Consider the following 26491-nt stretch of genomic DNA (forward strand, 5'->3'; position numbering starts at 1 on the left):
AGAATCAGATAATGTTGATCTGATATGCTACTCAGACTCTGACTGGTGTGGTGACAAAATGAACAAAAGAAACACTACATGATACACGTTTATGTATCTAGGGGCTCCTATTTTTTGGTGTTACAAGAAGCAATCAGTTGTTGCATTGTCAATTTGTGAAGCTAAATATATAGCTGGTGTTTTGTCAATCTACCATAAATCTTGCTAAGAATTCAATGTTGCATGGAAGAATACAATCAGATTCATAATGAAATATTTGAGGTTGTTCATATCAACACTCATGGGCAACTTCCAGATGTGCTGACCAAGACAATCAAAATTGAACACTTTATTAATTTAAAAGATAAAATTGATGTTGTTGATAGTTAAACTTAAATGGGAATTGTTCAAGTTATTTTAGTTTTGAATTTCATTTGCTTTTAAATTTCATATGTGAATTTGATTGTTTGTATAAACTCAAATTTAATTATATTTATAATAGATTTTAGTTTTGCAATTTCGAGCAATTTTAAGATTAGAAAATTTATTTTTTTCAATTCTCTGCTCCACCACTGTTGTTCATCTTCTTGTATATTAATTAATAGAAATTCAGTGTTAACTCTAACCAAAACTGGAAAAGAAATATGAAAGACAAAATTTCTCTTAAAGAAAATAGTGTATTCTCTGCCACCACTGTTCTTCATCTTCTTGTATATTATTAATTCTAACCCAAACCGGTGTGATTATGAAAAGAAATATGAAAGACAAAATTTCTCTTAAAAGAAATTGGCCTTTGAAAAAAAGATAGTGTGATGTATTTATCTTCATTATCATAAAAGTTATTATCAATAGAGTAATATTATTTCTACATCAATTTTTTACACTAATATTTATATCAAATATTATTCACCATACAATAGTATTTTTTTAAATAAAATAATATTAAACTTATTTTAAATTAAAAATATTTTTTAAAATTAATTTTATAATATAATATTTATCATTAATCAATTTTAATAAAAATACATGTTATTAATTGCATATTTTCTGATAACTTATTAATCAATTTCATTATTTTATTAATTAATAAAATATTTAATATTAATCAAATTCTAATATTAGTTTATTATTTAATTAATGAATTTTAAAAATTAGAAAAAATAAATAATAAAATAAATTGGTTAATATTATACAATTTTATAAACTAGTAACTACATAATATTAAGCAATTTTATTTAGTATTTATTATTTTTAAATTTTCAAAATTTATTAATCAAATTATAAATTAATGTTACAACTGGATTAATACTATGTATTTTATTGGTTAAAGAAATAATAAAATTAATTAATAAATTATTTAGAAAATATATGGTTAATAATATATATTTTTATGGTTAATAAAATAATAAAATTGATTAATAATAAATGTTATGTTTTTATTACAAAATTAATTTTTTTTTAATATATTTTTAGAAATAAAATTTTAATATTATTATTTGATGTAGATATTGGGGTAGAAAATGGAGTGTAGGAATAACCTTACTCTTATCAATATACACGGTGATCGGTCCTGAATCAAGGAAAAGTAATACAATATCTCTCGTATAGAGGAGGAAACATATAAGCTTATAGAGGAGGAAACATATAAGCTTATTGAAACACTACTTTTATTTTCTATATACTATATGATTACACGTACGTACACACACAAAATCATAGTCATCATCATGTACATACACGAGTGACCAATCACATAAACAAATAATGACTAATAAATAAATCGAATTCCTAACCGCCTAAAGCAAGAATTCAATAAAATAAAATAAAAATATTTATAGACAGACACGTCTAAGCTAAAACCATGGAGACGAATATTCCAGCAAGAGAAGTAATGGCAACAAAGGTATTTGTGATAGAGAATGCAGCTGAGGGTGCCTCAGCTTCTCCTGGGTTTGATGCTGGGCCATTTGTTCCTGGTGCTGGTGGAGAAGAAGTGTTTGGAATTGGTGATGAAGGAGATGGTGATGGAGAAGAAGTAGTTGTAGGAGAGGGTGCTGGAGAAGTCTTTGTGGAGGGTGATGGAGCAGGTGCTGAATTGGGTGATAATGATCGGGTAGGTGCGGGTGCAGGAGCCTGTTGTGCTATGCATGAAGTAGCCAACAACCCCAATATCACAAACACTTTGATTGCAACAGAACCCATGTTTTTATATGTTTTTTTGATAGAGAAGAATGTTTAGTGAAATATGATTGAATCAATTATAGAGAAGAATGGACTAAGGTTATTGATTTGTGTTGTCCAAGTGCATAACTTGTGTGTGTGTGGTGTATATATATATATATATATATATATATATATATATATTATATAATATATATATATATATATATATATATATATATATATATATATTATATATATATATATATATATATATATATATATAGTGAAAAATAAATATGATACTGGTGGTGTGTATTTCAGCAAAGGCGGTTTGTGATTAATAATGCTCTATGAACAAGTAATCATTAAAAAGGTACTGAGATCACTTAATCCTCAGTTTGATTACATAGTTGTAACCATATAACACTTTAAAGATACCAACATCATAAGAATTGAAGAGCTTCAGAGTAGTTTGAAGGCACAAGAGTTGCGTATGACTGAAAGAAACTCTGAACAAGTTAGAACATGCTCTGAAATCTCAGACTCTAAAAGCTTCTTATGGAAAGAAGAACCAGAAGCAAACATGGTTAGAGAATAAGAAGAATCTGCCTAAGAAATTGTGGGGTGATGAAATTTCTACTTCAGTATATGTGCTCAATAGATGTCCAATAAAGAAGTTAAAGGAAATAGTTTTTATTGAGAAGTGAACTGGAAGAAAGCAAAGTGTTAGCCATTTTAAGGTATTTGGTTCAATATGTTACACACATATACCAGATGCTACTAGAAGGAAGTTGGATGACAAAAACAAGGTTATGTTGCTTATAGTTTACCATAGTACATGTACTTATAAGCTCAATTGCCAAGTCACCAACAAAGTTGAAGTCAATAGAGATGTCATAGTCAAATAATCATAAACATGGGATTGGAGCAAGTCTCAATCCAACTATAGTGTAGTGTCATCGCTAGAGTCTGATTCTTCCTCTGAAGGAGATTCTGTCTCTGAAGGTGATTCTAAGATGACTTTAAATCTGAAAGTGAGTTTGGCTCTGCAGATGACTTTGACTTTGAAGGTGACTCTGATGGTGGATCGGACTCTGAAGGTGGTTCAAGCTATGAAGGTGGAGCTTCTAAAGGTGATCGTTCTTATGAAGGGTTTCAGAGGCCATAAAGAGTTAGACAGATACCAAGGAGATTTGCAGATTTTGGAGTTGCTGCAATTTGTTGAGATTGATTTTGAAGGAGAGGTCATACAGAGTGCTATGATAGTGGAGTATAGGCCTATCATAATCATTGAGGCTCTCAAGAAGAAGGTGTAGGTGAACGCCATTAAGGAAGAGCTTGAGGCCATTGAAAGAAACAAGACATGAAAATTGATTGTTCTACCTCAGAACAAGAAAGTCATCAATGTGATATGAGTTTTCAAGATAAAATTGAAGCCAGGTGGTTCAGCTGCTAAGTATAAATCAAGGTTATTAGCTAGAGGATTCCTACAAAGTTCTAGTTTATACTATTTTAAGTGTTTGCACCTGTAGTCAGACATGAAATCATAAGGTTGGTTATTGCTGTAGTTGCAAATAGGAATTAGCCTATAATACACTTAGATGGTAATTTAGATTTTCTAAATGGTCCATTGCAAGAAGAAGTTTATGTGTTACAACCTCCTAAATTTGTGAAAGAGAACAAAGAAGGGATGGTGTATAAGCACATAAAGCTTTATACGGGCTGAAACAAGTTCCAAGGGCTTGGAATCTAAAGATTGATTCATTTTTCAAGCATCTAGGATCCAAGAAATGTGAAATGGAATATAATGTGTATGTGCAACATACTTATGAAAGTAATATGATTCTGACGTTTCTTTATGTGGATGACATATTTTTGACAGAGAGTTGTAATTCTGAGATAAACAAGTTTAAGAAGGTGCTGATGAATGCATTTAGTATGACTGGCCTTAGAAATATGATATATTTTCTAGGGATGGAGATTTTGCATTCTGAGAAGGGAATTATTGTGCGTCAACTGAAGTATGAACTTGAGTTGCTGACGCGATTTGAGTTGATGAATTGTAAGTCAACAGTCAACCCTGATGAGACAAATCATAAGTTGGACTATGATGATGATGGTGAGAATGTAGATGCTACAACATTCAAACAGTTAGTTGGTTTTTTGAGATATCTGTCTAACACCAGGCTTAACATATGTTATACATTTAAAATGGTGAGTAAGTTTATGAGTAAAGCAAAGTGGTCATATTATCAGGCTGTAGTCAGAATTCTGAGATATGTAAAAGAAACTCTGAGGCATAAAATTTTGTTTCATCTAGAGAATCAGATAATGTTGATCTGATATGCTACTCAGACTCTGACTGGTGTGGTGACAAAATGGACAAAAGAAAAACTACATGATACACGTTTATGTATTTAGGGACTCCTATTTCTTGGTGTTACAGGAAGCAATCAGCTGTTACATTGTCAATTTGTGAAGCTAAATATATAGTTGGTGCTTTGTCAATCTATCATAAATCTTACTAAGAATCCAGTGTTGCATGGAAGAAGCAAACACATTGATATCATTTTCTACACAACCAGGTTGATAATGAAATATTTGAGATTGTTCATATCAACACTCATGAGCAACTTACAGATGTGCTGACCAAGACGATCAAAACCGAACATTTTATTAATTTAAAGGATAAAATTGATGTTGTTGATAGTTAAACTTAAATGGGAATTGTTCAAGTTATTTTTGAATTTCATTTGCTTTTAAATTTCATATGAATTTGAGTTGAATTTGATTGTTTGTATAAACTCAAATTTAATTATATTTATAACAGATTTTAGTTTTGCAATTTCGAGCAATTTCAAGATTGGAATTTTTTTTTTTTCAATTCTCTGCTCCACCACTGTTGTTCATCTTGTATATTACTCCCTCCGTTTCTTTTTAAGTGTCGTTTTAGAAGATTTTTTTTGTTCCTATTTAAGTGTCGTTTTGATGTTTTAATGTTACAATTTGTCAATTATACCCTTACTATTTAAATAACTCAACTTTATATTTTCCATAAATTTTTCTTTCTTAATATATGTAATAACTCACTCCACATTTTCCATAAAATTCTCTTTCTTAATACGTACTCTCATTCCCATACATAACTCCCATTCCTATTCAAAGTATTGGCTGGTCAATAAAAATTAAATTCAAATGATAGCTTCCAATGTTACATAGAAAAATGTATTAGCATTAAATTTTGTCAAAGGAACAAATTTACCAATTGAAGACTTAAAATTCTATAAAAAGGATCAGTAGCATTGTTTAAATTATCAAGTGCAAAACAAAAGAGCTCTGGTGGAAACAACAAAAGACTCCATGGATGTTCAAAAAAAAGAAAGAGTGGAAGACACATGAAATTAAAAAATATACCTGTGTCATTGTTTGTTTCAACCTCCTCTTGTAAGTTATCTTCACAGGACTCATCAATATTATTGGTTGCTTCAAACTCCTCTTCTAAGTTATCTTCATCAAACTCATATAACTCAAATATATGTTGGTTTGTTAATGATGTTTCTGTATCACTATCTAAATCCATATTTTATGAGTTGTAAATATTTTGAACTTATAATATGAAACCATACTATATGTACTACTGGTTTTAATTTTTCGGTGGGAAACTTAAGTTTTTATTAAAATAATTGGAGGGAATATTTTTTCCTTTAGCCATTCATTGAAACAATAAGCAATAAGTTTTCCTTTAGCCATTAATGAAAATGCAAGCAGTACGTATTCCTATAGCAAGCAATATTAATTCCAAAAATTTAGGAGTAGTTGAAAAATGCAACGGAAGAGAGAGAGAGTTATGTGGAGAAAATTATGGAATTAGTTATTTGAAGTAAATAATTTAATGAGTACTTATATTAATGAATTTTATTTAGAAAGAGAAAGTATATGGTGGATTAAAATGAGGGTACAATGGGAAAAAAATTATAACAATTCATTTATCTTGGTTGGAGAGCTTTATGCTAAAACGACACTTAAAAAGAAACGGAGGGAGTAATTAATAGAAATTCAGTGTTAACTCTAATCAAAAACTGAAAAAAAATATGAAAGACAAAATTTCTCTTGAAAAAAATAGTGTATTCTCTGCCACCACTGTTCTTCATCTTGTATATTATTAATGAAAATTCACTGACTCTAACCCAAACTGGTGTGATTATGAAAAGAAATATGGAAGACAAAATTTTTCTTAAAAAAATATTGGCCTTTTGAAAAAAAATAGTGTGATGTATTTATCATCATTATCATAAAAGTTATTATCAATATACACGGTGATCGGTCCTGAATCAAGGAAAAGTAATACAATATCTCTCGTATAGAGGAATCATATAGGCTTATTGAAACAACTAATTTTATTTAGTATATACTATATGATTACACGTACGTATACACACAGAATCATAGTCGTGATAAATTACAGAAACAAATAACGACTAATAAATAAATCGAATTCCTAACCGCCTAAAGCAAGAATTCAATAAAATAAAAAATATATATTTATAGACAGACACGTCTAAGCTAAAACCATGGAGACGAAGATTCCAGCAAAAGAAGTAACGGCAACAAAGGTATTTGTGATAGAGAATGCAGCTGAGGGTGCCTCAGCTTCTCCTGCTGGGCCATTTGTTCCTGGTGCTGGTGGAGAAGAAGTGTTTGGGGTTGGTGATGAAGGAGATGGTGATGGAGAAGAAGTGGTTGATGGAGAGGGTGCTGGAGAAGTCTTTGTGGAGGGTGATGGAGCAGGTGCTGAATTGGGTGATAATGATCGGGTAGGTGCGGGTGCAGGAGCTTGTTGTGCTATGCATGAAGTAGCCAACAACCCCAATATCAGAAACACTTTGATTGCAACAGAACCCATGTTTTTATATGTTTTTTTGATAGAGAAGAATGTTTAGTGAAATATGATTGAATCAATTATAGAGAAGAATGGACTAAGGTTATTGATTTGTGTTGTCCAAGTGCATAACTTGTGTATATATATATATAGTGAAAAATAAATATGATACTGGTGGTGTGTATTTCAGCAAAGGCGGTTTGTGATTAATAATGGGTCAAATAAAAAAGATACTACTTTTCCTTATTTGTTAAAAAAAAATCTTTAATATTTTTTTTGCAAGTTAAGTAATACGAAAAGCTGGTACCTTTGGTATAACCGCGTTTAACCCTTCTCGCTTTGATTTTTTCTACCGCTGTTTCTAGATTACCGAATATTCAAAGGTTGATTTGTTCACGTAAGAGTTATGGAAACTGATAGGTTGATAAGGTTCAAACGCGGTTTCTCTTTATCACAAAAGTTCAATATTTTAAATCGGCGACCATTATATAAGGTCAATTAAGCGATAAGTCAATAATTTATTGATGTTGAAGATTCTTTTAGTTAACTTTCTTTAATTTCTCCGCAATTTGCATTTTGATTTTGATATTAATGTTTTTCTTAATTTAATTCTAGTATGAGTCTATAATTTTAGGTCAGTACTGTTTTAAAAACTGGATTGAAAGATAAGTCGGCAAAATATTTATTTAAGATTCAATTGGTTAAAAATAAGTTTATCAAAACATCAAATCGTATAAAATGTTTTAAGGTTTCCTCGCTACAAATAAATAAATTTGTTTCCATATAATAATGGACAAGAGTAGTTATGTTTTTAAAATGATATAAAAACTTTATTATTAAATTATCTAATTTATAATCTTTTAACTTTTTAATATATATATTAAAATTTTATTTAAAAATTATCAATAATTAAAATAACTAAAAATATTTAAATATTACAAATCTCTTTTTTTTATGTTTAAAATATGCGGTTTACTCTATAATTTAATTATTAATTCTAATTTTTATATAAAAAGGTATACAAAATTTCAGAATTAAGAGTAATCGGTCAATATATTAGGTAAATCTAAGATTTCATTTTAATATAATAATAATAATAATAATAATAATAATAATAATAATAATATTTATATATTTTTATGTATTGATATACAAAATCTATTTTCATTAATCAAATCAATAAAGAACAACCAAAAAGACTAATAATAGTTTTACTTTGATTTTTTTTATGTGATTTAGATATTTTGTGTTTTCCTACTTCGGAGGAAATGATCTCATATATTTAGTAGAGATTATAGTAGAATGTCTTTGGGCCAGTTTGTTTTAGCTTTAGAAAAATAGATTTTTTTTTTGTATTTTTGAAAATGAATTTTACAAAATTATTTTTCAAAATATTATAAGTTTTTCTAAATTTACTTTTTATAAATTAAAAAACTAATTTTGATATACTATGACATAAACCTACATTATTGAAGATCAAAGTATAGTCAAAATCATTTTTTTTTCAAAAATATCTATTTTTAAAATGATTTTTATGAAAAGCTATTTGAAATAGTTTCAAAATTAAGTGATTTTTTAGAATTTTGATATCCAAATTTTTTTTCAATAAAATGATGAAATATCTAAAATAACATTTTAAGAATAACGATTCAAACCAAATTTTCATTTGAAACTTTTATGAAAAATTTCTTTTTAAAATTTTTTTACATCAAAATATGTTACACTATAAAAATCATTTTAAAAAAAACCAGAATAAACGGGTCCTTTATCAGCTATGGACACGTGTTTCTTCGGAAATTGTTGGGAAATCTTTTAGAGCGTTAAATAATCATTTGAACAATTGTCATTGTATATGATCCTATGAGGAATCACCATGTGGAAGAGTTTTTAAAGAATCATCTTCCGAAATGATTTTTTATGATTCATCGTCGAGAAGATTGCTTGGAGAATTGTTGTATCAAGAGTTTATTACAACGTACGAGAACTTGGTAGAATCACATAAAACAACAAATGAAGAATCAATTGTAGAAATTTCAAATTCATCAATCAGGGATGGATTCATATAGAGATGACAACTAAGATTTAATCAAAGCTTAGTCAAGAGATTCTCATGAAGCATCTCCGAGAATATTATTAAAGAAATCATATTTTATTTCTAAAAGAGAATCAAGAAAAATGCTTGGAATTGAATTAGGTAAACGAAAAAGGCAACCTCTAAATTCTATGAAATGTGAAACTTATGATTCTTTGAAAAATAAAATCAGTAGACTACATGATACCTTAGGTAAATTCACTGAGGGAAGAGAAAATCTATATTTAACTTTATATAATCAAATGGCTTTGTATAAGAAAAGTGGATTATATTATCAACCTAATAAAAAAATTATTAGTAAATGTCATGCCAAGAAGAAGACCATTCGTCCTATTTTTAAATGCAACTATTGTCATAAGCTTTGTAATCTTGAACATTTGTGTTTTTATGAAATTCGTGATTTAAGATGGTCTAAGGGGTATGACTCAAGACATCTTAAACCTACTAACACATAAGGACGCAAAAATATTTGGATACCAAAGATGAATACTTAATTTATTTTGTATGAATGCTTTACAACTTTAAAGGGGCGGATATACAAGTTAAAAAAAGTCATGGAAAGCAAGAGTTTGAAGATTCCACCAAAAAAAGATGATTTTGATAGTATTTATTGTTAAAGAATCATGTGGAAGTATTTTGATGAAAGGTCTTTAAGAGATATCTCTCCAAAGAAGAAATGATATTCTAGATAACCTCTCCTATCAAGAAATTCAGATAGATGCAATTTTTTCCAACTTTGTTCCTTCTTTTAAAACGGGAAATTATTTCAAAGTTCTTTGTACTTTTAAGCTAAAACACTTGATGTATATTTTAATTAGAGACTAAAACCATAATCGTTAACATCATGTGGTTCTCCAAAGGCTTCTTGTCTAGAGTCTTTTCTGTTACAAGATCCTTTTTCACCAAAGGTTTATTTTCCAAAGATTGTTGACATATGACTTTTTTTTCAAGAGGATGTTAATGCTGGATTTCCATTATCTTGATAGTTGCAATTTATTCAACTAGTTTTGATGTATCATTGTCAAACTCTTTCTACTCAAGCCTTACATGTATTGATTCTTCAACAATCAAAATTTTACTATTATATACCTTGTAAGTTCTAGAGCATATATAATATCTTAACAAAAAACACTTTTCTGCCTCTAAATCGAACTTGTTAAGGTGATCTTTGGTGTTTAGAAATAACAAGTATAATAAAAATGATGGAAATATGACAATATTAATTTTTCTACCTTTCCATAATTACAAGGAGTTTTATTCAATATTGGTTTAATATATTTTCTATTTTCCATGTAACATGTTGTATTTATTGTTTCTTCTTTTTGTATAAACTTAAGCATACAAAACAAGACATTTCTTTGCGATTTAGGGATTATACACATTGTTGTTTCTTTTTGAATTGGATGAATTATTCAAAATAACACGGAGTACGTTCAAGTTGTTCTAGTGCAAAAGGGACACATGTGGAACACGATGTTCCAACATATGTGTAGCAACATCTAGTATCTGACAATAGACATATGTTATTGCAGTTATGTTTCAGATTTAATCCAAAATTTATTCTTCAAAGAAGATTTATATGAAGAAAGTTCATTTGAATATTTTGGTGCAACATGTGGAACATGATGTTCCAATATATGTGCAGTGCAACATTCGGTCCTGGTCAGTGCAACATGATGTTCCAATATATGTTCCAATCAGATTTATTGCAAATTGTTTACCAATGTTTGTGTGATTTTTTTGACAATTGTTGAAGATCAAATAAGATATAAATGGAGATTTTTAAATTTGAATTTGAAATATAACAAAGCATATATTTTGTTGCAAATATTTATGGAGAAAATCAAATCCAACATGTTCAACTATTATGTTGGACGAAATTAAATTAGAGATACAAAGGAGAAAATCCCATAATGCATTGATATTTAAGGAGACTCAAATCTCATGTTTGAAACAACTTTCTTGCCCTATGACTAAGTTATTTATTCTAGGGTTTTTGAGTCTTTTTTTATTTGTATTCCACGCTAATACTATCACTCATATCATAAGGATTAGTGTTGGGTCTTGTTTGTGTACACTGTAACACCCCGATAAAATATGATAATTATTTAATTTAAGTTTAATAGTATATTATGATGATAATATGAATGAGAGGGTATTATTTAGATAAACCATTCATATATATTATTATTAGTATATTTATTAATTTAATTAAATAATTGGAATATTATTGGATTATTATTATTGGAATTATAAGTTGAAATCAGTAAAGAGTCCTAATTAGAAAAGGGTTTTTCACGTGAAAACAGAGAAGCGACTGGAAAGTGGAGAAAGGGAGAAGAAGAGGCTAGGGCTCAGGAGGAGAATTCTCGATTGTTGAAGGTCAAAGAATCAATTGCCGGATTAACTCAGGTAAGGGGGGTTTATCGTCGTTTAATGGGTATTATGGGTTAACATGTAATGGGTAGTAATAAGCCATTGAATTGACCCTAATTTGGATGATGAATGTTGCAAATTGTGATGACCAAATTACGTTTAAAACTGTGATTGAATCTATAGTTGGGTGAGTCGTAGTTTTCTGGACGTGTAGCTTTTTACGGAATCGAAATCGGAGGTCCGGAAGTCCTCCGACGGCGAAAAATGCGGGGGATTCTGCATTCTGTTCGTGTTAGCGCAGGAACAGCTTTCTGTCTTGCGTTAATCGGTTAACCCAGGGTGTTAACCGGTTAACACTGTTATGAATTATGAGAAATTGTTGTCTATCTTGCGTTAACCGGTTAACCCAGGGCGTTAACCGGTTAACACTGTTAAAATGTGCCAGGAAGCGTGTTCTGTTTTGCGTTAACCGGTTAACCCAAGGCGTTAACCGGTTAACACTGTTGGAAAAGTGAAAATTTGATATTCAAATATTGTGTACATAGTTGATGATTGGCCTATATTGGTGTATGATATAGTAGGGATCATTTCCCGTTGTTTTGAGCAGTAGGGGTATTAGTAGAGTGTGCTAATACTGTAATTATTGTTTGGCATGACATGATATGATTTTGTGATAAATATGCTGATGATGTATGATGATATGCATAATGCTGTGAATATATCTATTGTGGCTTAGAGTGTGAGCATATGCCCATTGTGTATTGTTGTTGATGGTTGCATGCTAGGTGATTTAGCGTGCATAGTATGGCCTTTATGGTGGTAGCTAATTCCCATGGTGAGGAATTAGTGAGTGAGTTATTGTGGATTGTTGTTGATGTTTGCATGCTAGGTGATTTAGCGTGCATAGCATAGCCCTTGGGGTGGTAGCTAATTCCCATGGTGAGGAATTAGTGAGTGAGTCACTAGGTCTCAAATGAGTGGGACTAGTGAGCTTGGTAGCCGTATCTGGGTTTGATCGGTGAGGTTGAACTACGTGTTCACGAATAGTCGGTACCGCATGCATGGAGTCTCATTGCATAATGTATGTGTGGTGTATAATATGAATGGATGTATTCCAATATTATACGTGTGTTTTGTGTTGTGTTGAGTATGATTTGAGTTGATGTTGCCGTTGCTGAATGTGTGATCTGATTAGGGTGATGAATGTGTTAATTTACTTAGCATTACATGATATTTTATAATGCTTATTCTATCGATTGAGGAACTCACCCTTACAACTATGTTTCAGGTAACGAGCAGTGATTGAGTAGAAGCTAGTGCTTGGAGTCTAGTGTAGTTCCTTAGTGAGTCATGCTCTGGTATATGTAACATCGGGACCGGATGTTTTACTTTGTTTTCATTGTTGGTTGTTAAACAATTTTACATGTAAGGTGTTACATGGTTCGAATGTTGTTAGATTTCTATCCGCTGCGAATTGTGCAATGTTTTATTTTGATTAATAAATGAGCATGACCAGTTATTTGATGAACGGTGTGAAGTGTAAAGTGTGACACCCTGAAATTGCATATCTACTCTGATTTATATTTTGTTGTTTTAATTAATTATTGGGGTATTTTAGAAGGGTGTTAAATTAGTGGTATCAGAGCATAGTCGGTCGAGTCGAGTCGTAATTATTCTGTTTCCCTGTATGTGATAGGTGTTGTGTAACCCTATCAGTACTTATTGTTTTAGCTTGTTGGGTTTTCAGAATAGAGATGGATGGAAGAGGTAGAGACGATGCTGCGATTGCTGAGGCTCTGGGTATGCTAGCTGGAGTACTTGGAGGGAATCCGAATGTTGTGGGATTGGGAGCTGCTCGTCAACTGAGTGAGTTCCAGAAGAACAATCCTCCAATGTTCAAGGGAGCATACGATCCAGATGGTGCTCAGAAGTGGTTGAAGGAGATCGAGAGGATCTTCCGAGTGACTGAGTGTGCCGATAACCAGAAGGTCAGGTTCGGTACGCATATGCTGTCAGAGGAAGCAGATGATTGGTGGGTTGCTGCCCGCACTGAGTTGGAAGCTGCTGGGAGTGCTGAGATCACTTGGGCGGTGTTCAGAGAGAGATTCCTGAGGAAGTACTTCCCAGAGGATGTCAGAGGAAAGAAAGAGATAGAGTTCTTAGAATTGAAGCAGGGCAACCGGTCTGTTACTGAGTATGCTGCTAAGTTCACAGAGCTGTCGAAGTATTACACTCCCTATGATGAGGCTACTGGGGAATTTTCAAAATGTGTGAAGTTTGAGAACGGGTTACGTCCCGAGATCAAGCAGGCTATTGGGTATCAGCGGATTAGAGTGTTTTCTGACTTGGTTGACTATTGCAGGATTTTTGAACAGGATACTAAGGCCAGAGCGGAGAGCTATCAGCAGAGGGTTGATAGGAAAGGCAAGAATCAGAATGATCGTGGGAAGCCGTATGCAGCTAGCAAAGGTTTCCAGAGACAGAGTGGGATGAAGAGACCTAGTGGGGGAGACTCCAGTGCCCCTGCTAAGTGTTACAGATGTGGTCAGGCTGGACATCGTATCCATGAGTGTACCAGTACTGAGAAGAAGTGTTTCAAGTGTGGCAAAGGTGGTCACTTGGCTGCAGAGTGCCGGTTGAAGACTATGACTTGTTTCAACTGTGGAGAGGTGGGTCATATCAGTCCGCAGTGTCCTAAGCCGAAGAAAGAGAACCAGTTGAAAGGCAAGGTCTTTGCTTTATCGGGTTCTGAGACTTCTGCAGATGATCGTTTGATCCGAGGTACGTGTTATATTAATGGCTTTCCTCTTGTAGCTATTATTGACACAGGTGCAACTCATTCCTTTATATCTTTGGATTGTGCTGTGAAACTTAAATTAGAGATATCTGAGATGCATGGGAGTATGGTGATTGATACTCCTGCGAAGGGTTCAGTGACTACTACTTCAGTTTGTTTAAATTGCCCTTTGAGTATTTTTGGTAGAGACTTTGGGATGGACCTCGCGTGTCTTCCACTAGTGCAGATTGATGTTATCCTGGGTATGAACTGGTTGGTGTTTAACTGAGTTTCTATCAACTGTTTTGATAAGACTGTGATCTTTCCTGAGATTGAGGAAGGAAAGAGTTTGTTTCTATCAGCAAGGCAGGTGAATGAGGCAGTAGCAGATGGGGCAGAGTTGTTTATGCTGTTAGCAACTTTGGAGGCTAAAGATAAACTGGCGATTTGCGATCTAGCCGTGGTGTGTGATTTTCCTGATGTGTTTCCTGAAGAAGTGAATGAATTACCGCCAGAGCGTGACGTTGAGTTCTCGATTGATTTGGTACCTGGTATTAGGCCGATATCGATGGCTCCGTACCGTATGTCTGCTGTTGAAGTAACTGAATTGAAGAGTCAGCTGGAAGATCTGTTGGATAAGAAATTCATTCGTCTGAGTGTGTCACCGTGGGGCGCACCAGTGTTATTGGTTAAGAAGAAAGAAGGTACTATGAGGTTGTGTGTGGACTATAGGCAACTGAATAAAGTGACGATCAAGAATCGGTATCCTTTGCCGAGGATTGATGATTTGATGGATCAGTTGGTTGGTGCGAGTGTGTTCAGCAAAATAGATTTGAGATCGGGGTATCATCAGATACGTGTGAAAACTGAGGATATTCAGAAGACTGCTTTCAGAACAAGGTATGGACATTATGAGTATTCTGTAATGCCTTTTGGTGTGACTAATGCGCCTGGGGTATTTATGGAGTATATGAATAGGATTTTCCATCCGTACCTAGACAAGTTTGTTGTGGTGTTTATTGACGATATTTTGGTGTATTCGAAATCTGAAGAAGAGCATGCTGAACATTTGAGAGTGGTTTTAGGGGTTCTACGAGAAAAGAAGTTATTTGCTAAACTGTCCAAGTGTGAATTTTGGTTAGAAGAGGTTAGTTTTCTTGGTCATGTGGTTTCAAGAGGGGGTGTTGCTGTTGATCCTTCTAAGATAGAAGCGGTATCTAAGTGGGAAGCTCCGAAGTCAGTTTTTGAGATAAGGAGTTTTCTTGGACTTGCAGGCTATTATAGGAAATTCATTGAGGGATTTTCTAAGTTGGCGTTACCGTTGACGATGTTGACTAGAAAGGGGCAAGCGTTTGTTTGGGACTCAAAATGTGAAGAAGGTTTCCAAGAGTTAAAGAGAAGGTTAACTACTGCTCCTATTCTGATATTACCAAGTCCGTCGGAACCATTTGAGGTTTACTGTGATGCTTCATTGTTGGGTTTGGGTGGTGTTTTGATGCAGAATAAGCAGGTTGTAGCTTATGCTTCGAGACAACTGAAGGTTCATGAGAGGAACTATCCGACACACGATTTAGAGTTGGCAACTGTGGTATTTGTTCTGAAGTTATGGAGGCATTACTTGTACGGGTCAAGATTTGAGGTTTTCAGTGACCATAAAAGTTTAAAGTATTTGTTTGATCAGAAAGAGCTGAATATGAGACAGAGGAGATGGTTAGAGTTTCTGAAGGATTATGACTTTGGTTTGAATTACCATCCGGGTAAAGCAAATGTAGTGGCTGATGCATTGAGTCGGAGATCATTGCATATGTCTATGTTAATGGTTAAGGAATTGGATTTAATTGAGCAGTTTAGAGACTTGAGTTTGGTGTGTGAGAGTACTCACAATAGTGTTAAATTGGGAATGTTGAAGTTAACGAGTGGTATTCTGGATGGGATTAGAGAGGGTCAGAAGTCCGATGTGCTTTTGGTTGATAAGTTGACTCTAGTGAATCAAGGTCAAGGTGGTGAATTCAGAGTTGATGAGAATGGTATTTTGAAATTTGGTAATCGGGTGTGTATTCCGGATGTTACCGAACTTAAGAAGAGTATTCTTGAGGAAGGACATCGTAGTGGCTTGAGTATTCATCCCGGGGCTACGAAGATGTATCATGATTTGAAAAAGTTATTTTGGTGGCCGGGAATGAAAAGAGAAATTGCGAGTTTTGTTTATTCTTGTTTGACTTGTCAGAAGTCAAAGATTGAGCATCAGAAGCCGTCTGGGCTAATGCAACCGTTGGCTATTCCAGAGTGGAAGTGGGATAGTATCAGTATGGATTTTGTTTCTGGTTTACCGAGGACAATTAAGAATTTTGAAGCTATTTGGGCGATTGTTGACAGATTGACAAAATCGGCTCATTTCATTCCGATCAGAATGGATTATCCGTTAGAGAGATTAGCTGAGTTGTATATTGAGAAAGTTGTAAGTTTGCATGGTATTCCGTCGAGTATTGTTTCGGACAGAGATCCTAGATTTACATCGAAGTTCTGGGAAGGTTTGCAGAGGGCTTTGGGAACTAAGCTGAGATTGAGTTCTGCATATCATCCGCAGACTGATGGTCAGACTGAGAGGACGATTCAGTCACTGGAGGATCTTTTGAGGGCTTGTGTTTTGGAAAAGGGAGGTGCTTGGGATTGTTATTTACCTTTGATTGAGTTTACCTACAACAATAGTTTTCATTCGAGCATTGGTATGGCACCGTTTGAAGCTTTGTATGGTAGGAGATGTCGGACACCTTTATGTTGGTATGAGTCCGGTGAGAGTGCTGTGGTTGGACCGGAGATTGTTCAACAAACTACGGAAAATATTAAGATGATTCAGGAGAAGATGAGGATTGCTCAGAGTCGTCAGAAGAGTTATCACGACAAGAGGAGGAAGTCACTTGAGTTTCAAGAGGGAGATCGTGTGTTTCTTCGTGTTACTCCGATAACTGGGGTTGGTCGAGCTTTGAAGTCGAAGAAGTTGACACCTCGATTTATTGGTCCTTATCAGATTTTGGAGAGGATAGGGGAGGTAGCCTATCGTATCGTTTTACCGCCGTCACTTGCGAATTTGCATGAGGTTTTTCATGTGTCTCACTTGAGGAGGTACATTCCTGATCCGTCGCATGTGGTCCAAGTAGATGATGTACAGGTGAGAGATAACCTGACTGTTGAAACATCACCTATGAGGATCGAGGATCGAGAGTTGAAGCAGTTGCGGGATAAAGAGATTGCTTTGGTAAAGGTAGCTTGGGGAGGACCAGCAGGTGGCAATGTGACTTGGGAACTTGAGAGTCAGATGAAGGAGTCTTATCCAGAGTTATTCGCTTGAGGTATGTTTTCGAGGACGAAAACTCTTTTAGTGGGGGAGAGTTGTAACACCCTGATAAAATATGATAATTATTTAATTTAAGTTTAATAGTATATTATGATGATAATATGAATGAGAGGGTATTATTTAGATAAACCATTCATATATATTATTATTAGTATATTTATTAATTTAATTAAATAATTGGAATATTATTGGATTATTATTATTGGAATTATAAGTTGGAATCAGTAAAGAGTCTCAATTAGAAAAGGGTTTTTCACGTGAAAACAGAGAAGCGACTGGAAAGTGGAGAAAGGGAGAAGAAGAGGCTAGGGCTCAGGAGGAGAATTCTCGATTGTTGAAGGTCAAAGAATCAATTGCCGGATTAACTCAGGTAAGGGGGGTTTATCGTCGTTTAATGGGTATTATGGGTTAACATGTAATGGGTAGTAATAAGCCATTGAATTGACCCTAATTTGGATGATGAATGTTGCAAATTGTGATGACCAAATTACGTTAAAAACTGTGATTGAATCTATAGTTGGGTGAGTTGTAGTTTTCTGGACGTGTAGCTTTTTACGGAATCGAAATCGGAGGTCCGGAAGTCCTCCGACGGCGAAAAATGCGGGGGATTCTGCATTCTGTTCGTGTTAGCACAGGAACAGCTTTCTGTCTTGCGTTAACCGGTTTACCCAGGGTGTTAACCGGTTAACACTGTTATGAATTATGAGAAATTGTTGTCTGTCTTGCGTTAACCGGTTAACCCAGGGCGTTAACCGGTTAACACTGTTAAAATGTGCCAGGAAGCGTGTTCTGTTTTGCGTTAACCGGTTAACCCAGGGCGTTAACCGGTTAACACTGTTGGAAAAGTGAAAATTTGATATTCAAATATTGTGTACATAGTTGATGATTGGCCTATATTGGTGTATGATATAGTAGGGATCATTTCCCGTTGTTTTGAGCAGTAGGGGTATTAGTAGAGTGTGCTAATACTGTAATTATTGTTTGGCATGACATGATATGATTCTGTGATAAATATGCTGATGATGTATGATGATATGCATAATGCTGTGAATATATCTATTGTGGCTTAGAGTGTGAGCATATGCCCATTGTGGATTGTTGTTGATGGTTGCATGCTAGGTGATTTAGCATGCATAGTATGGCCTTTATGGTGGTAGCTAATTCCCATGGTGAGGAATTAGTGAGTGAGTTATTGTGGATTGTTGTTGATGTTTGCATGCTAGGTGATTTAGCGTGCATAGCATAGCCCTTGGGGTGGTAGCTAATTCCCATGGTGAGGAATTAGTGAGTGAGTCACTAAGTCTCAAATGAGTGGGACTAGTGAGCTTGGTAGCCGTATCTGGGTTTGATCGGTGAGGTTGAACTATGTGTTCACGAATAGTCGGTACCGCATGCATGGAGTCTCATTGCATAATGTATGTGTGGCGTATAATATGAATGGATGTATTCCAATATTATACGTGTGTTTTGTGTTATGTTGAGTATGATTTGAGTTGATGTTGCCGTTGCTGAATGTGTGATCTGATTAGGGTGATGAATGTGTTAATTTACTTAGCATTACATGATATTTTATAATGCTTATTATATCGATTGAGGAACTCACCCTTACAACTATGTTTCAGGTAACGAGCAGTGATTGAGTAGAAGCTAGTGCTTGGAGTCTAGTGTAGTTCCTTAGTGAGTCATGCTCTGGTATATGTAACATCGGGACGGGATGTTTTACTTTGTTTTCATTGTTGGTTGTTGAACAATTTTACATGTAAGGTGTTACATGGTTCGAATGTTGTTAGATTTCTATCCGCTGCGAATTGTGCAATGTTTTATTTTGATTAATAAATGAGCATGACCAGTTATTTGATGAACGGTGTGAAGTGTAAAGTGTGACCCTGAAATTGCATATCTACTCTGATTTATATTTTGTTGTTTTAATTAATTATTGGGGTATTTTAGAAGGGTGTTACATACACCACACCGTTGCTTCAGTAACTTGGCAGAATTGTTGGTTTATTTTAGTTGAGTTGTAAATTCAACATTCAGTATAGTTGTTATTGAAGTTGATCACTTGGGATTTATGATCGAGAAAAAGTGAGAAGGGTTCTCATATTTAGGGGGAGTCCTAAATAAAAAGTCACTAGGATTGGGAAGAGGCATTGAACATCATGGGGTTTGTGTTCTTATAAGACTAATTGTACTAATTCAAAATAGTGAATTTTATATCTTGGGTAGAGTGCTCTCCAAACCTAGACGTTATTTGCACAGAACTGGGTTACCAATCTCTTGTGTTATTTTATTACTTCATGCATCATATTTTTGTTGTTGTTGTATTATTGTCATACTAGTTTAACAAGTTAGACCATTTTTTCCAATATCGTGTCCAACTTATGTCCCCTCAGGAGCAAAATTACAATTGGCATCAGAGCAGACACCCTATTTTGTTTCAGTGAGCTCCAGGGGAGATATTTTATGTTCAAATGGACAATACTAAGGATGGAGGTTCAGTCACCAGGTCACCCATTTTGGGTGACACAAATTATGACTATTAGAAAGCTAAGATGGTTGCTTTTCTCAAATCCATAGACAACAAAAATTGGAAGGTTGTGGTTAAATGTTGGAAACATCCTGTGATCACTTCTAAAGATGGTTTAACAAGCTTAAAGCCTGAAGCTGATTGGTCCAAAGATGAAGATGATGAAGCTAATTTTATATTCAATGGTGTTGACAAGAACATATTTAGACTAATCAACACTTGTACTGAAGCTAAATAAGCTTGAAAGATTCTCAAGACTGCTCATGAAGGCATATCCAAGGTTACGATGTCAAGACTACATCTCCTCACAATTAAGTTTGAAAATATTAGAATGATGAAAGATAAATCATATCTAATTTCAACATTATATTGCGTGATATAGCCAATAATTCTTTTGCTTTGGGAGAAAAAATGTCAGAAGAAAATATGGTTAGATAGATTCTTAGATCTTTTCCTCGGAAGTTTGACATGAAGGTAACAACCATTGAAGAAGATCAAGAATTAAGCACCTTGAAGATTGATGAGCTCATTGGATCTCTTCAAACCTTTGAAGTTTCTATAAATGGAAGATTTGAAAAAGAAGAACAGAGATGTAGCTTTTGTATCCAACACTCATGAGAAGGAAGATCATGATGAAAAGGATACTGAAGAAAGCCTATAATATGCTATAACTTATATTGGAAGAAAGTTCAACAAATCCTTAAGAATACTAGACAAACAATGGAGGAGAAATATGCAAGGAAAAGGGTCAGATATATGTCCCCAGTACAAGAGCAAAGAGAAATACTAATCTAAAGGAAAAATGTTGATCTCCCTTAAGACACTTTAAAATCAAAACAATTTAAGGTTTTTTTCAATGATTTTTATTATTTTCCCAAAGTTTTAATTTAGTATTTATGAAAAATAATTGACATTTCACAAACAAGAAGAAAAGAATATAGAAAGCTTTGATGAAGAAATCATTCTTTTATTCAAATGAAGAATTGACTCGTGAATGAGTGATAATACATAAGGATGCAATTTCTATAAGAGGTAATTACGGAGATAGAAAAGTAAAATAACAATAGGAACTGTTTGATTTTCCCTCAAATTTTAACACTACTATCTTCCTTATTTCTTTAAAAATCACAACACTTTGCTTCTGAGGAGAGCGGCTAGATTAATTCTTCCTAGTTTGAGTTTTCCATTGTAGCATGGGTTCACAGACCGCAATCTCTTACCTTTGGAAAATCTCTAACTTTTTCCCGGACCTCCCTTTCGGGTTTTTAGTCCATCGGGATACCCTTTTTGTGCCCAAGTCACCCTTTCGAGTTTTCAACTTAATAGGATCTATTCTTTTGCTTTTATCCCTAATTTTTTATTGAACTATTATATCATTTTTTTTATCCACTGGGATACCTTTTTTGCCTAAGTCGCCCTTTCAGGTTTTCGACTTAATGGCCTTTGTACTCCTCTTTTTTAGGCAAAGTATCTTTTAAATGCGTATGAATTCACTCAAAGTGGAAATTCTTCGCCATCCATAGTTGTGAAAATTAGAGCATCCCCATAAAAGACTTTTTTCACAATGTACAGACCTTCAAAGTTTGGTGTCCACTTTCGATGTGAATCATTGTGAATAGACAAGCTCTTGTTCAGCACTAGGTCAACATTTTGGAACTCTTAAGGACAAACCTTCTTATCAAATGCCTTCTTAAGACGCCTTTGGTACAGCTGACCATGGCATAGTGTTGTCACGCGTTTCTCTTTTATAAGGTTGAGTTTATCGAACCTTGTTTGGACCCATTCTACCTCTTCCAATTCAGTCTCAATCAAGATTCTCAACGAGGGGATTTCAATTTCGATGGGAAGTACTGCTTCCATGCCATATACCAAAGAAAAGGGGGTTGTCCCTGTTGACGTGCGGAGTGGCGTCTGATAGTCGTGCATCACAAAAAGAAGCATTTCATGCCAGTCCCTGTAAGTTATCCCAAATTTCTACATGATCCCCTTGATGTTTTTGTTTGTTGCTTCTATGGCGCCGTTCATATTGGGACGATATGGTGATGAGTTGTGGTATTCGATTTTGAAGCTTTCGCACAACTCTTTCATCATTTTATTGTTTATATTTGACCCACTATCAGTAATGATTTTGTTAGGAATCTTGTAACGACATATAATTTCCTTGTTGATGAAGCGGAAACCACTTGTTTTGTAACATGGGCATAAGAAGTAGCTTCGACCCATTTGGTGAAGTAATCTATGGAAACTTAAATGAGTATGTATCAACTTGAAGCCTTTGGTTCAATAAGCCCGATCATGTATATTCTCTACATGGAGAATGACCATGTTACAATCAGGATGTTCAAAGGAGATAATTCTTTAGTGGGCATCAAAATTATGAACTAACAATGTGCAACATACTTCTGAAAGTAATATGATTCTGACGTGTCTTTATGTGGATGACACACTTTTGACAGAGAGTTGTAATTCTGAGATAGACAAGTTCAAGAAGGTGCTGATGAATGCATTTAGTATGACTGGTCTTAGAAATATGATATATTTTTTAGGGATGGAGATTTTGCATTCTGAGAAAGGAATTATTGTGCATCAATTGAAGTATGAACTTGAGCTGCTGACGAGATTTGAGTTGATGAATTGTAAGTCAGGAGTCAACCTTAATGAGACAAATCATAAGTTGGACTCTGATGATGATGGTGAGAATGTAGATGCTACAACATTCAAACAGTTAGTTGGTTTTTTGAGATATCTATCTAACACCAGGCTTAACATATGTTATACAGTTGAAATGGTGAGTAAGTTTATGAGTAAACCAAATTGATCATGTTATCAAGTTGTAGTCAGAATTCTGAGATATGTAAAAGGAACTCTGAGGCATGAAACTTTGTTTTCATCTGGAGAATCAGATAATGTTGATCTGATATGCTACTCAGACTCTGACTGGTGTGGCGACAGAATGGACAAAAGAAACACTACAAATACACGTTTATGTATCTAGGGACTCCTATTTCTTGGTGTTACAAGAAGCAACCAGTTGCTGCATTATCAATCTGTGAAGCTAAATATATAATTGGTGCTTTGTTAGCTTGTCAGGCTGCTTTGCTGATGAATTTGTTGCATGAACTGAAGTTCAAGGTGAACAAACGAGTCAAGTTGAGGATTAACAACAAATCTGCCATAATTCTTGCTAAGAATCCAGTATTGCATGGAAGAAGCAAGCACATTGATATCAAATATTATTTTCTACACAATTAGATTCATATGGAATACTTGAGGTTGTTCATATCAACACTCATGAGTAACTTGCAGATGTGCTGATCAAGACGGTCAAAACTGAACACTTTATTAATTTTAAGGATAGAATTGATGTTGATTTTTAAATTTGAATGGAAATTAAGGGATGGTGTTGAATGTAATTCAACATTCAAGTTATTTTAGTTTTGAATTTCATTTGCATTTGAATTTCATATGAATTTGAGTTGAATTTGATTGTTTGTATAAACTAAAATTTAATTATATTTGTAATAGATTTCAGTTCTGCAATTTCGAGCAATTTCAAGATTAAAAAATTCGTTGCATAGTTCCCTATTTTTTTCAATTCTCTGCGCCATCACTATTCTTCTTCTTGTATATTATTAATGGAAATTCAGTGTTAACTCTAACCAAAACTGGAAAAGAAATACGAAAGATAAAACTTCTCTTTAAAAAGTTGGCCTTTTGAAAAAAAACAATGTATTCTCTGCCACCATAGTTCTTCATCTTCTTGTATATTATTAATCTTCTTGTATATTATTAATCTTCTTGTATATTATTAATGGAAATTCAGTGTTAACTCTAACCAAAACTAGTGTCATTATGAAAAGAAATATGAAAGACAAATTTCTCTTAAAAAAACTTGGCCTTTTGAAAAAAAATTGTGTGATGTATATATCTTCATTATCATAAAAGTTATTATCAATGTACACCGGTCCTGAATCAAGGAAAGGTAATATAATATCTCTCGTGTAGAGTAAACATATAGGCTTATTGAAACACTACTTTTATTTTCTATATACTATATGATTACATGTACGTACACATAAAAAATCATAGTCATCATCATGTACATACACGAGTGACCAATCACATAAACAAATAATGACTAATAAATAGTGTTGTCACGTGTTTCTGTTTTATAAGGTTGAGTTGATCGAACCTTGTTTGGACTCATTCTGCCTCTTCCAATTAGGCTCAATCAAGATTCTCAGCGAGGGGATTTCAATTTCGATGGGAAGTAATGCTTCCATGTCATATACCAGAGAAAAAGGGGTTGTCCCTGTTGACGTGCAGAGTGACGTCTGATAGTTGTGCATCATAAAAATAAGCATTTCATGTCATTCCTCGTAAGTTATCCCAATTTTTTGGATGATCCCCTTGATGTTTTTGTTTGTTGCTTCTATGGCGCCGTTCATATTGGGACAATATGATGATGAGTTGTGGATTCAATTTTGAAGCTTTCACATAACTCTTTCATCATTTTGTTGTTTATATTTGACCCATTATCAGTAATGAATTTGTTGGGAATCCCGTAATGGCATATAATTTCCTTGTTGATGAAGCGACAACCACTTGTTTTGTAACGTTGGCATAAGAAGTAGGTTCGACCCATTTGGTGAAGTAATCTATGACAATTAGATGAATATGTATCAATTTGAAAGTCTTTGGTTCAATAAGCCCGATCATGTATATTCTCCACATGGAGAATGGCCATGTTGTTGTCAGGAAATTCAAAGGAGATGGTGGCACATGCATCTTACCTGCATAAATCTGGCATTTATGCAATGTTTTGATGTAATGAAAATAGTTAGTTTCCATGGTCAACCAATAATATCATTCCCTCATGATTTTACTGGCCATTGAGTTCCTGTTAGCATGGGTCACAAAGGACACTTCATAGATTTCCTTGATGAGCATATTTGCTTCTTGTTTATCCATGCATCTGAGCATAACCATGCCATAGTTCCTCTTGTAGAGTACATCTGCATTTAGGAAGAACTTTGTTGCCAACCTTATCAAATTTCGCATGTCATTGATTAAAGCACTTGCTAGGTATTCTTGCTTTTCAAGATATCATTTAATGTCTTAGAACAAGGGTTTATCACCAGACTCTTCTTCAGCTGATAAACAATGTGCAGGTTAATCAAAATGCCCGATTCTGACTATTGGCTCATGATTGGGTAAATTTTCCTTATAAATGGATGCCAAGGTAGCTAAAGCATTTTGCATTTGATGCTCTTCCCAAGGGATATAAGTAAAGGTGATATCTTTAAACTGGGGTATTAATTTTAATACATGATCCTGGTATGGAATCATATTATGATGTCTTGTTTCTTGATCTCCTTTTATCTGTTGTATAACCAATGCATAATCTCTATATACCACAAAGATCTTGATGTTTAGGTCAACAGATGCTTTGGTTCCTATGATGCACGCTTCATATTCGACGATATTGTTGGTACAATCAAAATAAGGTTTTGTAGTGAAAGACATGTGAAAAATCTTAGGATACATCAACAATTCCCTGATACCATGGCCTACCGCATTAGAGGGACCATCGAAAATAATAGTCCACCGCTCCCCTGGTTTGGGTCCTTCATCATCATTTGTGACCATGATATCCTTATATGGGAAATTAAATTCCATCGGTTGGTAATCTTCGACTGGCTGGTGCGCAATACGGTATGCCAACAACTGCCCTTGATGGTTTTCTGTGACACATATTGGATGTCGTACTTTGATAATAGCATTCTCCAACGGGCGATTCTTCCTGTGAGAGCTAGTTTTTTGAAGATGTATTTAATGGGATCCATCTTTGATATCAACCATGTGGCATGGGTCAGCATAAACTATCTTAGGCGTCGGGCAACTCATGCAAGTGCACATCAAGTTTTCTCGAGTAGCGAGTATCTGGTCTCATAGCTGATAAACTTCTTGCTTAAGTATTAGATGGCATGATCCTTTATACCTATTTCATCTTACTTCCCCGGAACACAACCCATTGATTCATCAAGTACTGTCAAGTACATGATAAAAGGTCTTCCCTGAATATTGGGTATCAAGATTGATGGTTCTTGCAAGTATTCTTTAATCTTTTTGAATTTTGTTTGGAAATCATCATTCCATTCGATAGCTTGATCTTTGCATTGTAACTTGAACATTTGTTTGCACGTGGCTGTGAGGTGTGATATGAATCTAGCAATGTAGTTTGATTACCCCGAGAAGCCACAAACCTCATTTTCTATTCTGGGTGTATTTTATATGACTCTAACTTTATAAGGATCGACTTTGATTCCTCGATGGAGGACTAG

At 34.1% G+C, this 26491-nt stretch overlaps 1 long non-coding RNA gene and 2 pseudogenes across 1 annotated transcript; 2 read left to right on the top strand and 1 right to left on the bottom strand.

Annotated features, from left to right (window-relative positions):
- Nucleotides 1-1840: 1840 nt before the first annotated feature.
- Nucleotides 1841-2232, top strand: LOC127136951 (uncharacterized; annotated as a pseudogene).
- Nucleotides 2233-6387: 4155 nt separating this feature from the next.
- LOC127074951 (uncharacterized) lies at nt 6388-24243 on the bottom strand. Its single transcript, XR_007786152.1, has 2 exons — nt 24180-24243; nt 6388-6533 (listed from the first exon to the last, which is right to left on the bottom strand). It is a non-coding gene; the product is annotated as an uncharacterized LOC127074951 (long non-coding RNA).
- LOC127074950 (uncharacterized) lies at nt 6400-7133 on the top strand (annotated as a pseudogene).
- Nucleotides 24244-26491: the final 2248 nt, after the last annotated feature.

This window comes from Lathyrus oleraceus, chromosome 4 (assembly GCF_024323335.1).
Source record: "Lathyrus oleraceus cultivar Zhongwan6 chromosome 4, CAAS_Psat_ZW6_1.0, whole genome shotgun sequence".
Classification (NCBI taxonomy): domain Eukaryota; kingdom Viridiplantae; phylum Streptophyta; class Magnoliopsida; order Fabales; family Fabaceae; genus Lathyrus; species Lathyrus oleraceus.